At 32.0% G+C, this 15,000-nt stretch overlaps 1 protein-coding gene across 4 annotated transcripts in view; it reads right to left on the bottom strand.

Moving 5' to 3' along the window:
* The window catches only part of LOC106881306 (catenin delta-2), a 409,602-nt gene that overhangs the window by 6,369 nt on the left and 388,233 nt on the right, over positions 1–15,000 (bottom strand). The window contains exon 23 of one of the 4 annotated variants that reach the window (XR_008264620.1): positions 13,898–13,914. The exons of the other annotated variants lie outside the window; for them this stretch is intronic. The gene's annotated coding sequence lies outside the window, so the exon portion shown is untranslated. The remainder of the gene's footprint in view (positions 1–13,897; positions 13,915–15,000) is intronic. 4 annotated transcript variants of the gene reach the window in all.

Here is a 15,000-nt window from a genome sequence, read left to right as displayed (position 1 = left end):
ACTGAAACTGGAATTATTTACTCTTGTTTACAAAGCTAACAGTCATAAAAATATTTACAGTTTATCTTCTAATAAAGGTTTAAAGGTTTATTATAGAATACAATCATGTTTCACATTAAGTAGTTTCAGAATTTTCCTAACTGAACATCATGCACTTGATTAGAAATTAATAGTTGTAGTAGTAATAATAATAACAATAATACAAAGAAAACAAAATGAGAAAATTAACAGGCACCATTTTTTTTTCTTTCTTTTTTTTTTTCACAAATACAGGAATTCAACAACCATTCCTAAGCCATGCATTGTTTTCTCAAAACTCATTTTCAAACAAGCTTAAAGCACATCAAGATTTGAATCTGTTGAATTTTGAAACTAAACAAGTGCAACTTTTGTTTGGTTGATTGGTGAGTGTGCATGAGTGTGTGTTTATGTTTTAATTAATCCTATTTTCAGTTGCTACTGAGGTTAACAAGCCAAGCGTGCATCAGTTTCTTTCCACCCCTTTTTTGCTTTATTTTTAGCTGAAACCATGTCACACCTACTGTGTAACCTGAACCCTATTGGTAAAAACATTGCTAAACTTGAGACCTTTAGTTCAAATAGAACTTGAAACATGAGTATATATACTTTTTCCTTTTAATAATTGGCAGAAGTGCGACTCAGGGGCTGAGTTTTGTGCACTGGCACTTATCAGCCCTTGAGTCACTCTGTAACTTCAGTTGATGACCAATAACAAAAAAGTGCACACACATAAATATCAGCGATTCTCATTTCCTTATATTTCTATTTTGAGAGAGAGAGAGAGAATTGATGGAACACAGAGAACAAGGACTTTAAAATATGATATTTGATAGAAATTTGAATAGAATTGCATATAATATGAAAAGCTTATATTTTCCTGATAAGGTAACCATAAGATTCTTATATCACATGTATTAGTAACAGAGGCAGTATTAATACGGAGAGGTAATATTTATTTTCACTGAAAAGCCAATATGAGAGTTCTCTCATGGTAACTACTGCAGTATAGTTAATTCTAATAGAACATCTATGTTTAAGAGAAGGATAAATCCTTATATCAAAAAACAAATTGCAACCTTTTGGTACCAAATAGTTTAATTCCTACCCATGACACTGTGTCCTGAAAAGTCTTCAGTTTCAGCAAGACGCGTGTACACAGATTTTTATTCTCCAAACACTATTAATGAATAAAGAACTTGTTTGCCTTGCAAAACAAAAATTATCATCACAAATTTTGAGTGTTTCTCAATGTCAAAATGCAAAGATTTAGACATACTTCTTTGTACTGCTATTTCAATCTGCTCTCACATTGTACATGTAGATATACTTACATGTACATTAGAGACATGACTGGTGAACCCCATGCCCGATTGTAGGGGAAAAGAGAAAAACCTGAAGTACATGCATATAAACGAATGTCAAACTCTGCATTTCCTTTCTTGCAAAGCTGGTAATCTCAGAGATAAATATTCTTTGCCAGGATCAGTGTTTGAGAGGAAGAGAACTTTGAATACTGATAAAAAGGAGCAAAAGCAATACTAGGAAGCAACTTAACAACTAAGTACACCATATACACCTTTCTTGTAGTTTTAAGATTAAAGGTAAAGGTTACCTTCTCGAGTCATGCTGACTCATAAGGGTTGGTTTCCTGGTTTCCATGGCATATAAATTCCCCACTTGGACAGGACACTGGTCTGTCACAGGATTACTCATTTTCTCAGTTGAGTAAACTGGAGCAACATGAAACGAAGCGCTTTGCTAAAGAACAACACGTTGCCTGGTCCAGGAATTGAAATCACAATCTTATGATCATGAGTCCAACACCCCAAGCACTAAGCGATGTGCCTTTAAGATTAGGCTGAAAGTGCAAATTCATGGCATGACTAACTGTAAAATGCGACAGTTCTATCAACACTATGAAGCCAAAAAGAGTAGAGCAGTAAACAACATAAAAAGTCCAAAAGATGGAATCGTTAACCATGTAATCTCAAGAAACGTTCATTTGTTTGAAGACCAGTCCACCTCATTTTCCCCATTCAGTGTATTTAAACCAGAGTTTTCCAAACTTTTCACTGTTGGGAAACAGTTAAAACAGATTCCATATTTTAAGGAACATTTATATAAAAATTATTTAACTTTATTAAATAGAAAGAAAAAATTCAAAAAAGTTAAATTTCACAAATGTTTCCAAAAAGTTTAAGAAATTTCGTCTTAAACCAAGACGTTGTTACTACCAAATTCGCCTACACCATTGTACAGCAGTTTTCATGTTGCGTTTCGTAAACCATTTGCCTGCCCAGCGCTTTTCCGAAGTTTGTCCTGAACGTCCATACTTGGTTTCATACGATCTGAGTAATATAATGCTTTCCTTTCATAAGTCCCAAGTTACTGTGGTGGTTGGGAAAAAAAACAAAATAACTGAGAATGTGTATCATATGTGAAATAGAAACCAGGGAGGTGTACCCCGCATAACACGTTATACACAAGACAGATGCCAAGATTACCCTACCTTAAGGATTATGTTGGACGTGAGAACTAACATTACGGAAGCTGAAAATTAAACACAAAAAGGAATTTCCATATAATTAGCCTATTGATCACTATCGTTGGGCCTTGATTGGGATACGCTGTGATTTGAGGGAGAAGTGGCTGGCTATTTCGTGACAACGTAGAAGCTATCTCAAATATGTGCCTGTATAGTAAATTCATCTAGGTTATGTTGAATTTACTTTGCTCAGATAAATAATATTTATAAAAGTAGATTATCTGAAAAAGATCGGCGTGAGACGAAACAGCTGATAGTTGTCAAGAGAGAGAACTTTACAACTATGCCAGTCAAACAGAAGTTACGTCCCTTAACTTTAGTAATTCTTTCAAGTAATCAGTATTTTTTTAGCAATGAAATTTGGATACAAATCAATTTTGTTTTTAAATTCCTTAAAAACAAAGTAAATGTAATGAGAGACAACGACATTAATGCATTTCCCCAAATCTAATGACGAAGAAAAGAATAGATTATAACAAAAACATTCGATTTGTCGGATTACGACTACTATCGAAACCATTGTTGATATTAGCTATTTTTTTTTTCAAAGACAATTTTGAAGCAGAGTATTATTCATGGCATCCATCTCGGTGTACCCTTACTTATCTTATTGATGGTGGAGGAATGAAAGATATATCTGAGTCCAAGCAGAATTTGAACTCAGAAGATACATAAATACTCCCAACGTATTATTTTAAACAGTGTAACGTTGTCAGTAACGAGGTCGCTGTTCGAGCAACAAAGACGTGTATACCATGTAACCAATTATAGATGTTTAAATAAAATTAGGAGTCTTCGCGTGTTTTTTTAATCGCTACCGTATCTCTTCCATGCTGTAATCGTTTTATTTGCAAAGCACGGTCTCAGATCAAATCACTTGCTTGGCAAGTACACCTCCGAAATATTTTTTGAGGCAAAAGTAAAAAAATACGTACACCCGGTGTTTAGGGTTTAGGATTAGGGCTAGGGTTTTTGTTACGCCGAAAACGGGTGGTGTACATATTCTTTACGTCCGCCTTCCTTAATATAGCAATGAAACCTTAAATTACTTGAGGAGCAAAACGAAATTACAATGATTATCTCTATTTATGAAACTGAAATGCTATAATCATTTTATACAGGCTCAATTCACCACTGTCTATAAATGGTATTATATAAATTTAGTTCACCAATTTCTCTACTTAAACAGTTACAGTACCGACTTAGCTCACCGATACTTCTATTCTAGGGAGTTTATTAATATCTCTAATATATAATCACAAAGTCAGCAATTTTTAGGTTGATTATGTCAACCCCAGTGCTAAACTGGTACTTATTTTACCACCTCTGCAAGAATAAAAGACAAAGTCAATCTCAGCTGCTGTGTTTTGTCTGGCATGCTAACAATTCTGCCAGCCTACTGCCATGAGCTTACCATTAATAACAAAGTTCTCTTACTTTGGCACTACACCACATATTTTTGAGGCATGGGTATAGCTGAAGGAATTATCTATAGTATATTAGCAATACTTATTTTATAGAACAAGGTTTTGTGTTCAGAATGTAAACTAATGCAACTTAATAGCACAAGCTACAATTTAGCCTGACACTCTACAAATTATGGAATTCTACAGCCCTGATTTGTTTACAGACATAACTAGAGACTAATACAGGTGAAAATGGACAATGATATGGAAACTTAGTACCTACGTAATGGTGCTAAAGCTACATGAAAGAATTGAGTAAAGTGGCAACAAGTAAGCATTGCAATCTACCATTCGTTCTATATCCTCCTCCTCCTCCTCATCCATTAACGTCTGTTTTTCATGCTGGCATGGGTTGGACAGTTTGACTAGAGCTGCACCGGGCTCCAGTCTGATTTGGCTTGGTTTCTATGGCTGGATGCCTTTCCTTTTGCCAAACACTTGACAGTGTGTGCTAGGTACTCAATGATTACAAGTACAGTGATTTTTATTTCTTTTTTAATAAAAAATCTTCTTCATAGTTAGAAGAAAGTCGGAATGCTGTGACATTCATGCCTTTTGGGAGCATCAATGAAATAGAATAGTTTCAATGAGAGCTGAAAACTTACTGCAACTATATTGTTGCCCTGAATACCAGCAGTTTATTTCTTTTTCCTGCATTATTTGCCACAAACAATATTAATGGCAACACCAATTATAAGAAATTTCGTTTAATCACTTTGCAAAGCAAATAATCAAATTTTTGATTAAGTTGCAAAAATCACCAGAGACATGAAAAAAAGGATGATGCAAGTCGTGGTTGTATGAGTTTCCTCACTCTCAACCCAACAAATAGACTAAAACAAAAATTTCAGATATTCCAGTCAAAACTTAGTCAAATTTTTTTTTTCTTTTCAAAACAGAACCAAACCTATAGTGCTACTGGGAAATTTCTTGTTGATATATAAATTAAAGAGATTCCCAAAATGTTCATGAAAAAACCATTTTTTTTTTCCTGGGTTAAGTATGAATAGTTAGGGCAGAAACAATTAGTGCAAACCTAATTGTTAACTTTTTCTAATGAGTTCCTTTTGTTATCAATGAAATCCATTAGTGACAGCCGAAGGCTTTTTTTTCTCCCCCACAAGAGACAAAGCATAGAATAAACCTGTTAACATTATAATTAAGTATCGGTACACACACACACAATTTGGTGACTGTAAAAATGACAAGTGAATTTGTTTTTATCTTGTTTCTGGTGGAAAAATAAATTTAGTGTGAAAAAAAGGTAGTATATGAGAGACATGATTAAAAGGTAGGAAGAGAAAAATGAAAACAAGATGAAGAGAACTTATGGGGTGGGGTGTAAGGAAATAAGAGAAACAAAGAAAGATGGGAAGAGGACAAAAAAACAGAGAGAATATGAGTGATAGGAAGAGAATCTGGCTAATAGAAAGAGAGAACTTCAAACAAAGATAACAAGTAATGGTAGAAAAGTAGAGGGAGAAAAATGAGAAGGAAAAGAAATGAAAAGATGTAATAATAAATAAAGCAAAATCTGATGAGCACTGGCTAGACCAATAAGAATATGTCATAACAATGTGTTGAAGAATTCTAATTCAAATAAAACACTCAAAATATTGAGAGCAAAATAAATATAAATATAACCAAACTATATCACATTATTTGTTCCATTAAAATGTTCAATACAATCCAATGATATTTCTACCTTAAAAAAAAAAAGAAATTGCAGCAAAGCCACATGATAGTGGTGTCAGATGTGGCTTGCAGACCATCATATAATCTTATTCTTCTCTTCTGTTTTATGAATTCAGTGAGTATATGCACATTGCATGTTCATACTTCTCTTTCTGGTTTCGACTCAAAACTGTTTACAGATCACAACCATCTTATGACTCTGCATTTGTGAGATGTGCTTTGCGTGCCAATGGTTGTGAAAAAAAAAATCACTATATTAATGGAAAAGAAGATAGTTGTAAAGGTTTAAAGAGACAATGAAAGAACATGTGGTGTGTTCCTGGTAGTCAACTACTATAGGGGAGACAATCCCTTCTAAGATTAAGTTAAGTTGAGGTGAGGTAGGTTTGAAAGTTAGAAATTTACATCAAAGAGTAAAGAAGGTGTACATAGTTTATCCATTAATTTTTTTTCTTCAACACATTATAAAAATTTTAAAGTTTCTAGTTGTTGGTAGTACTATTTCATCCTTCTTTGCAATCATCAGCATAGCATAATTTGAGACAAATAAAGGAAGCTAAATTAAACAATGAGAGAACTGTTGAAATAAAATTGTCAGCAGCCTTCAGAAACTAATCCACATAATGTATTATTCACCTATTGTATTTTATCAACAGCAATAACAATAAATGAAAATGAATTAGCCTAAAGTAATTTACAGCAATGTTTAATCAATTTTCATATGGGAGGTGGGGAGGGGGAGAGAAAAACAAAAAACAAAAAATTCCTTAAAGAGTGTAAAATACTTATAAGGGCCTTTCTTCTAACCCTCTTATGTATTTCTTCTTGTTTTATTTTTGTTTGTTTAGTTCACACACCAACTTGAAATATATGAAATAGAAGCATTTATTTTTTTTTCCTTTTCCAATGCAAAATATTTCAAAGACAATAACAGTTTTACGTTTTATCTGCAACAATATTAGTACAGTAACAAAACCCAACTACACTGCCACATCAAATGAAAATAGACATAGATGGAGGTTAAATAGTTGTTAAAAGAAAGAAAAGAAGTTTGTTTTGTATGATGTATACTGAAGAGTTTTATGCAGTAAACCAGCCAGTCAATATGATTGTCTATGTGGTCACTTATCTCATAATGTTCAGTGTGTAAGTGTACATTGAAATGGCTATGTATGTCTTTCATTACAGATATGAGAAAAGTATGTGTATTAACTTGGTAAACCATGATAATAAATATAACTCCCTCTCTCTCTGTGTATGCGTATCTCTTGATTTTATAAGGGAGGGATTATAATTCATAAACCTAATCTTGAATATATTACAACTACTTATTTCTATCAGATCTCATCTTTGCCCACTTAATCCGGAGAGGATTGTAGGGGACAGAGTCCTCAAGCACAGCTTCTTTCAGGTCCTGTCAGAAACAACAGTCCCCAATTGATCTGGCTGGGTTGGATGCCCATATGTGTGGTCTACTCCTGGGTGTGATGCTGGTTGTTTTTTTTTCCGTAAGAAGACCATCACAGCAGGATTCCTCAACACTTAAGAATCAAACCAAATCTCCAAATATATACAATGAACTTTCATATCTCTCACACACACTTTCTACCAGTGCATAGTAGCAGCCTAAACTTGCTCCACAAACATTCTCTTGCTTTTAAAATGGAAATTGTATGCTTTAAATCCCTAAAATTTTGGGCAACAAATCCCACAAGAAATATGGGATGGTTATGGCTAGAATATTGATTGAAAGTAGATAGTTCAACTTCTAACATGGCACACATCTTAAAACTCCTTGAGCAATATGCTGAAACTTCCAGCTAAATTTTAATTTTAAATTAGATTACCTCTTTAGGCTAACACAAGCAGACCAAAATTGATTAACAACTCAGAAACAGTGACATAACAAACCAGACAGCATCTAGATCAGCTCTCCATTAAACTTGTAAATAAGGATTTTTTAGTAAGGCAGTGGGGACATATTTTGCAGGAGACATATACTGAACTGAATTTATCTAAGTATATTACTGGTACTTTATTCAATGATTTGAGGATGGATGCTAGAGCCACCTGTACCAGGGATTAAACACTGGAAGGTAGTAAGAGAAACACTAACTAGATGGATACAAACACATCTAATCCACAACTCTATCACTGCCCTAATTATGTCTTACATTGACACGAAGGCCGTAAAATGCTGCTGTTGTTTAGCCCAAGGCTTGAACTGATTGAGTAAACTTATGATCAAAGACATTCTTTTAACTTTTAACTTTTCAATACATCACAAAATTTCCATGAGAGTAATTTCATTGCATGTTCAATCAACTCAGATTTTTAATTGGCAGTTCATGTCACTTAAATTATTGATGTCCTTGAGGGGAAGACAAAAACATTATGCAGTCCCATTACCATTTTCTACAAATCTGTGGCCTCATGCCTTAGATAAAACTTGAAACTTTCAGAAAATATTTTGGAGCAAGTAAATTAATGTTATTGGCTTAAGAGAAAATTCTACAACAAATCTTAGAACAATAGATATAAAACATATGAAGGAATAACAGGTGGATTTAAAAAAATAGAAAATATTAAATAGAAATGAACAAATTTTTCTTGTTTCATTCAGCAGGTACATCACAAATACTTCTACCATCATATTAAAACAAGTTGCCAAGGCCTGTTTAAATTTGCCACATGGAAAATTTCAAAAGAAAAGAATTTTTTGTTGAATTTATTTCAGAAACAAATTTGTAATAAACTGAGAAAATTGGAGAAAAATTCACAAAAATGGAAATTATTTTTAACTAAAAAGTATTAAATATTTTTCCAAGTAGGAAGAATCAAATTATTTATGTAATATCTATAGCTTAGAAATCTATTATTCCCCAGAGGGGAGAACTACAAAATAAAATATAGAAATAAATAAGATCTTGTGCTTGCTATGTTATAATTCTAGCAATCCAATTTCCAAATTTCAAGATGTTGGACAGCATTAACTTTCATTAGTTCTTCACCATATCAAAAAGTAAAGCAGACATGCCATAAAGCACAACCTAAATACATTATTTAAATAAAGTTTATAGATACATATTTTTGTAGATGTAAAAGATTTTGGACATAATTTTTTTAGGTGAAATTTAAAAAAAAAATTGCCACATTGAAGGTGAAATGAAAATAATAATAATAAAAAAGTTCTTGCTACAGATATAAACAGAGCTAATTTACAAAAATAAAATAAAATGAAATTAAAAAAAATTTTCTATTGGAGTTTAAAAACTACTGTATTGTAAAATACTCTTCCTTTTATTGCTACCTGTCTGTTGAGTAGACACACTAACACACATCTTTCTCAGTCATATTTAATTCATATTAGTTCATTTATATGAGTAATTTATATTAAGTTATAAATATGGAGGTTTTTATCTTCAGAAACAAAAAAAGTGGTTGAGCCCTATCAGTTAGTAGTATTTGTAGTTTTTAGTTCAACAAAACTGAATTGACATATATTATTTCAATTATTCACATAGCACACATACTCTCTCTCTATCTCTTTTATCAAGTCAATATATATAGCATGGTATAAAGGTTATCAAAAAAAAGCATTCCATTGCTGGATGTGTTTTGACCAAACTAAAGAATTGTACCAGACAAATATTATGAATTTGAAATAAAGATCTTAGGGAATTGAACAATCTTATAATCACATTATGTGTGGGTGTGCATGCATACACACACACACAGAGGCAAAATATTTGTAGTGATGGTTGTAGTGGCAATCAGACCAAGTAAACTATGCTACCACTGGGTTTTCAAATTGCTCATACAATTTGTCAGTTGCAAATCCAGATGAGCATTTTCCAATGATAGGGCAGAGTATGAATTGAGAACGCAAGAGCCAGAACAGATACCACATGATATCCAATCTGATGCTCTAACAATTTGATCAATCCACTGCTCGAAACTGATACCATGTTTTTATCAACCTAGAAAAGACAGACAAGCATAACTGATCTTGGCAGGATTTGAACTTAGAGCTGATGGAGTCAGAACATATCCCTCGAGACATTGTATCCAACATTCTAATGACTGCCAATTTGCTACTCATTTAGAATAAAAATGCTCCAAAAGATGGAAAGCTGGTAGGTCATGAAGAATTATCTTATGTTCTAGACAGGGTTGTGACTTAGAGATGGATTATATATTTGAATGAAGAACCTTGTAGTTGACATGAAATATTTTTTACTCTTATCAACATACTTCAGTTTTAGCATTTTTTAAAACTTACTCTCGTTAAAGCAGATTAACCCTTTTGGTAATCATATTTCTGTAGAAATACACTACATTTGTTTCAATTAATTTTGAGAATAAAGGAGAATTTAGCAAAACAATTTAGTCATTATGAAGCTGGTGTTTAGAACATAAATTATCATGGAATTTTGAGGGAAGATTTTAAAATCACTTTACAACAGGAAGTTGGTATCATAGAACCAGAAGTGATCTCAGAGGAAATGATATCAAAAGGGTCAACATGAATCTTGGTCAAACCTAAATATTATATTTACTTCTAACAATAAATTAATTCAGAGTTTTAAATTATTACTTAAAATATGAATCATTGCAAAGAAGCTGGTAGGTAAGTAAATAAGTTAATTTAACATTGAACAGAGAAAGCAGATAGATATGTCCACTCAAAATTTTATATCTGTTAACTGCAGAAAGTGGTTTTACTCCACTGCTTTGCAAAAACCTCTCCTTCAGCTGTGAGAAGTAGAGATACCCTTAGTGACACTTTACAAACGGCAATTTTTCAGATTAAAAAATTCTCCACCACCCACATATTTCATCAAATATCTCTTTCCAGAGTAAGAATCAAATACTTTTAGTGGTGGATATGAAAACCATACCCGCAGTAACAGAAAATATCAATTCTAATTGTTGATGGATAATTAACATCATTATGGGAATGACCACGAAATTTAATTATGCAGTTAAAGAGTTAAACAAGATTTACATATTTTTCCATTATAAAGTAAAATGATATTTTTGTGGTTTATTTTTGTGTACAAAAAAAACAAACTGAAAACTAGTTATCTTTAAGGTTGAATCAATCTGGGATATATTTTTTGTAATGAGATTGCAAGAGTCTGCATATTCATATGCATGTAATGTCCTGTGACTTGTAGAGTGGTTGAAGTATCAGTAAATGCCTTGTCTTTAGGAAATAATTCACCAAATGACACTCTGGAATAAATACCATTCTCTTCTCTCCAAGCCAAATTGTAAATTTAAACTTAGCACTACATAAACTAACAAAAAGTTATTTCAGTTACATGGTACTCTCACTACTATCTTTTCTCAACTCTACTTCTCAACAGTACTAAAACGACCAAACCATTAAGTGCTGCTGTCAGATACATTGCACTGATGGTGATAACATATGAACCATCTATGGTTGATAGGACAGCACCTTACTAATTCCTCCACTTTGAATATGAATGTACATATAAGAATATACATATGTAAGATAAGTGCCTTAAACCACTATTTGTCACAGAAAAACACAAGGAATATATTGAGAATTAATACACAGAGTAGATATAACTACATATAACTATTAGTTCAAAATATTATTTTTTTTCAATATCGAAACTGACGTGAATTGAATGTTAATGTTTATCTCACAGCAAAAGACTAGCTATCTCAAACAAATATGGGGGTGAGCATGCAAATATCTGGCTATATATTTCACAGCAAATGTATTGTTATTGAGTAACCTCAGACGACTTTCCCCATCTTTTATTTATGGTGGCATGTGCTATGCTAACATTAAGGACTTAGAAATATGCATGTGGTCCCTGTTTCAAAAACAGTATAAAATGTGTTCCCTCCATTCCTTTTCCTAGTTTCTTTATTACTATTTTCTTTTTTTTTTAGAGAGAGAGAGAGAGCGGTTTGGCTGCTACAACAAGCTGGTTCCTCAATGACTTGTGACAAACCTGTTTTCTAGTGGTGCAGAACTTAATAGGACAAACATACAAGAAAATACTCCTCATTCTAAAAAAAGTATAAATAAAAAATAAATGAATAAAAGCTCCCTTAGATCTATCACTAGTCTGAAATACTGCATTGGGTTGCATTATTTTTGAATTAAGGAGCACAGCAGCAATCAAACACACAACCACAACTGTTCAACACCATTGTTTAGTGCAACTACACAAATGTTTTCACCTGGCCTTTTTCACCTAGGCTTGGTAACGATTTATCACTAATGATAAAAGTAAAAATAAAAAAATAAAAACAAACAAAAAAATCATAACTTTTTTTTCAACAGCTGGAAGGGAGCAGGAAACAGGCTTGACATGCAAAGTATGGCAGTCAAATAGCAAAAAAATTCAGGTTTGCATTGAGAACAAACACATGACATGATGCAGTGTGTATATGGATATATACGTACACTATAGAGCAACATATTGTTGCCAAGATGTGTTGTAGAGTAATGGAAGTAGAAACAGTGGTTGTTGTTGTTGTAGTGATGGTAGTAGTAGTAAATAAAAAGTAGTAGTGGGAGGAGGAGATTCAGAAGAGTGGCCACTAGAACAGAATGGCTACTCTCATACAGTTATCCTACGAGAGAGAGAGAGAGTCAGAGTAAGAGGAGAGGAAAAAATAATTATCATTCTTAATATTCTAAATAGTGTGTAAAATATTGGAATTAATTATGAAAAATGAAAACAAAATAAATAAATAAATGAATGGATAAAAAAAAAGTACCTAAGAAAATATATAAACATGTTAGCTACTACAAACTAATTTTTTAAAATTAAAACTTGTAAAATATTTTATAAAAATTATTGTAAATGTTTTTAATAGCTATTTACATTTTAGTGAAAATTAGTAAGAAATTATTATACAGAAAATAGTATATTTAACTTAGTATTTAATTTTGTTTTCTTTTTTGAGTAAGATTAACTGTGAAGTGTGAGGACTATCAGACAGGTAGACTTAAAGAGGTAAATTAAAATATGATCTGAAAGTTTATATTATTGATGCACAGGTACTCAGTAAAAAACAAGGATGTAACTGTGTAAATGATAACCAAATTTTTTTCATTACATTTAAACAAAAATGTACACTTTCTTTTTATGTGGTTCCAAATTTTATGAAGAAAAAAAAGTGACAATATAATGACAAAATATATAAAACATATTTCGTTAATTTCAATAAGCAGTTTGAAAGGGAGATAATCTGTGTAAAAAAATTTTTTTAAATATGTAAGTGAATTTTTGTAGTTGAAGTAACTCTATATCAATTTTTAAGTGTTGTGTTTTAACTTCACTAAATATAAAAAATAAATAAGTTTTTGTTTTTTTTGCTATGAAAGGATGAGTAATTTTTTTTTACTATCATGATGATGGAGGCGAAAAAATAAAAAATAAAAATAACTTACTAATAAATAAAATTCAAATGATGAAAATAAAGATAATAAATTAATGATTTTAAACATTTATTTTTCTTTAAATATTCAGGAAGACATTAAAAAAAAAAAAACAACCGACATGCGATCAGAAAGTATTGTAGAAGGAAGGACAATTTCACAGAGTGGAGGTCTTTAATTTTGAGAGAGAAAAAACTATAACTCTACCTATTAACCCTTTAATTGGTAACTTCTTAGTTACATCTTAGATTTCATGGAAATCATTTTTTTCTTGGCTTGAATACGTTGATATTATCGAATTTATCCCTTAAACAAATTGCATCATTTCATATATCATGCATAATGAAGAGAACAACAGTCTATCTATTTTAATTTTCCTCATCAAAAAGAAGTAACAGTTTTCAATGTACACTTCTTTTGTTGGAAACTGAAACATTGTTTGGCTAATTAACCAACTCATGACAGCTGGTGCATTTAAAGGGTTAATAAGCAAGACTGGCAGTACAGTTTCTACATAGAAAGAGAACGAAGAACGGCAACAAGATTAAAGACCATGCAAGTTTGGGAGTAATGGAGTCAAAGAACAGAGAAAGAGAGAGAGAGAGAGAGAGAGGCTAAAAGAAACATAGCAACTGTATGTTTTGTTAATATGAGGCAATAGATCAATGAAGATTTTAAATAATTCAACAATCTAATGCCCTTTAGAGAACTGATCAGATTTTTCAAGCCTTTCCTTACCGACTTTTCTTTCTGATCTAGAAGAAAATCAACAGAGAATGACAGCAACACTGTTAGATCTGGCAACAATGGAAAGTGAATGAGGAGAGAAATGTTCACACACACTGACATACATATACATACTTTCAGAGTTAAGGGCCTTTAGAAAAAAAAAAAAAAATCCATGCTAAAGCTGGTGAAATGGGAGTGGAAAAAAAAGCAGAAAAAATAAAAATAAAATTAAGCTGAACTATAAAAAGTTAAAGTCTCAAAGTAGGAAAATTAAATTTCAAATTTTTTCATGGTAGTCAATAGCTTTCTAAACTGAATGATGATGATTAAGGTGACAGCATAAGGATATTAATGATTTAGAAAGCAAGAGAGCAATTTTGTGATGGAAGGAGTTAATTCAAAGTAGATCAGATGCTCTAAAAATTTGACCTTGTAAATCTAAGAAATGAGAGGAGCTATAAAAATGAGAGATATGTAGTTCACCACTCAGCCATTAGTGTTAACACTTCTTCCATGATGACAAGCACAATAATGATGATGATGATGATTTCTGATTTAGAAGATCAACGATTTTACGATTTTGATGCCATCTACCCCAGTACTTAACTCCAGAGGGATAAAACGCAGAGTTTATCTTGGTGAGATTTGAATTTAGAATGTAAAGAGCCAGAAAAAAAAAACTGCAAAGCATTTTTTTCCAGATGCTCCAAAAATACCACCAGCTTACTACATTGACAACAACAATAAGGTGTTGACTTTTTAATGATTAATCAAGTATCAAGAGTAAAGATTAATAAGTGTTATTAATTTTAATTGGAGTATTTTTCAATAGTCTTCAAGAATTCTATTTTCATAGCTGATCTGGATTTCAACTCAGTTTTTCAGCTTTCAATATGTATAACTAATAAAATGAGAGTTAGGGTTTGCAGAATTTATAAATGGCATGGAATTACTCCTGGAAGGTGTCTAGTTAAAATCCCCAAACTGGTACTGTACTGTATCCATACTCAAAGCATTTAATACTCATTGATTCAATCATTCCAACAATAAATAAGCTCTGTAGAGGACCTAGAGCAGGCATAGGCAACCCCTTTTGAGAAAAAGGCAGCACT

Source organism: Octopus bimaculoides, chromosome 7 (genome assembly GCF_001194135.2).
Source record: "Octopus bimaculoides isolate UCB-OBI-ISO-001 chromosome 7, ASM119413v2, whole genome shotgun sequence".
In the NCBI taxonomy this organism is placed as follows: Eukaryota; Metazoa; Mollusca; class Cephalopoda; order Octopoda; family Octopodidae; genus Octopus; species Octopus bimaculoides.
This window is presented reverse-complemented; position numbering and strand designations above follow the sequence as displayed.